A 2565-nucleotide genomic window follows, 5' to 3' on the forward strand; every position below is an offset into this window, starting at 1 on the left:
TATATATATATATATATATATATATGAGATTTTCTAACTGGCTACTTTGCTTGTTATATAAATTGGGTTGAGGAATAATTCATGAGTGTTTTTTTTTTCTTTTCAAATTTATTTTCAACAAAAATACTACAACAAATAAATCAATAATACACTCTCAGTTGCTGTTTACGACTTCCTCCCATTGTTCAATAAGTTTTTCGATGCCTTGGCAATAAAAATCTCCCAGTCTTGACGCAAAAGCCCTCAATTCCACGTCATTATTGAACGTTACACCGCACAAAGAGTTTGAAAGCAGTCGAAAGAGATGAAGATCTAACAGTGCTATGTATGGAGGATGGGGCAGCACCTCCCATTTGAGTCTGTCTGTCATTTTTCAGTCTTATTTCAAGATTTCTTGCTAATAAAGAAAGACTCAGTTTCTAACGTAGATTCAAGGTGCCTTCATTGGAATTTCGACATCAACAACAAGATGTTTTTGTTTGTATATGTGAAGATTTGTATGTCTTCTCATGCATATAGTTGCATATCTAGATATGCTCATATACATTTAAATGATAAACTATTGTTGTTCTTTAACTCCCTAGATCCAGTGTCATCTTAAGTCATGGGCTCACTGGACAGTTGCCTGTGGGCCGCATGAATCTAGGGGCTGCTAGTGTATGTTGTGACTTGTTGCCAATGCATTGCTTTTTCATGAGAGAAAGGAGGCTATAGTGCTGAAAGACTGCCATTCTTAGATCAATGCTGACCCTGGATTTAAAGGAATTCAACCATGACCATCCCATATTTTTATGGGATTCTTGCATTAAGACGGAAGATACTAATGGATATTTGGTTGCTATTTTCAGTAGACCGGGCAGCCATGCAAAAGGTTCCTGTTGATAACAAAGAGTCTCTCGGTTCCTCTGTGCATGTGTTGTAACATCAAACAGTATGAAACATGCTTGATAATTACGATATTGTGTGATAATGGCATATAGACATGAAACACAGATGAAAGATGGAGGCCATAGAGAAGAAATTAGTTGAAAAATAATGTGTTGGTTAGTTAGATGTTTGGGTGGTTGGTTTTGAGACGGCGATGCTGGTGGAGGTGGTGGTAGTGGTTTGACACAGGATAGCCTGGTCAAGCAAACTTTCAATCAAGGGCATTCCAGACATGGCAATAGTATATCTCGGACTACATTTTCCAATATGTTCTTTTTTAAAGAAAAAAGTCAGAAGAGTGTAGTTTGTATGCACGCATGGGGTGGTAGTGGGGAATCTGGCTGCTATTCCTAGCATGTCGAGTAAAGTGTGAGTGGTTGGAATTGAACAAAAAGCTAATAGCTTATTTGGTGTACAGAAACGATGAATATACAAACCATATACAAACTTTGAGGCACACATGTTAATACAGTGTGACTCAGGCCCCAATCCACAGTATCATATAATAATTCTGCTTGTCATTCCGTTACTTAGCCCCCCCCCCCGTTAGTAATGCTTTCACATGATTAGAGAAAAAGGGGGAGAAAAATCTCCACGAGGCTATGGCAGGGGATGGTGGCGAACCCTGCTGTACTCTTTCTCTCACTCTTACTTCCTGTTTCTGTTGTGCCTGTAATTCAAAGGGTCAGCCTTGTCACACTGTGTCATGCTGAATATCCCCAAGAACTGCGTTAAGGGTACACGTGTCTGTGGAGTGCTCAGCTATTTGCACGTTAATCTCATGAGCAGGCTGTTCCGTTGATCGGATCAACTGGAACCCTCGACGTCGTAAGCGACGGAGTGCCAACAACATATATATATATATATATATATAACATGATGGAATTTTATTCATAACTTTTCTTAATAGGTTATTACTATTGAATCCTTTCATAAAAGCAATTTGTTGATCTAAGTTGGCCTGTCCTCTCACTTCATGAATTTTCTTTGTTATATCTATCTGTTCATTGTTGGACAATCAATATATTCATTACCTTCAGCAATTGCAGAAATTCTACTCGAGACATCTGCAACCTAATTCTCTCTTCCTGGATGGCATTGTGTTTCGCATGAGAACACTGAAAGCTGTAATCTCCAACAGCAGACAGATTTGCATTTTAATAATAGTTTGAGGTCAGCAACCAAACAGAAATGCAATAAACTGACAGAATTGTTTAGGTGTCAGACAGAATACCTTATGGCATTTGTTCTGATCCTATACATTCTGAGTTCAAATCCTGCTGAGGCTAACTTTACCTTTTGTCCTTTCAGGGTTGATTTTAAAAAGAAAAAAGTTACCGGTCTACAGTGATGAACTGGTGGAAATGTTATTATAACAGGCAACACCTCTGGTACCCACTCCAGATTTATGCATTCTGATTTCAAATTCTACCCATTACAGAAAAACAAAACAAAAGGGACACTAGATATATATATATACACAGATATACATATATATATATATACAGATATACACACACACACACACACATATATATATACAGACACACACACACATATATATATATACAGATATACACACACACACACACATATATATATATATACAGATACACACACACACACACATACATATAT

This window comes from Octopus bimaculoides, chromosome 12 (genome assembly GCF_001194135.2).
Source record: "Octopus bimaculoides isolate UCB-OBI-ISO-001 chromosome 12, ASM119413v2, whole genome shotgun sequence".
NCBI lineage: Eukaryota > Metazoa > Mollusca > Cephalopoda > Octopoda > Octopodidae > Octopus > Octopus bimaculoides.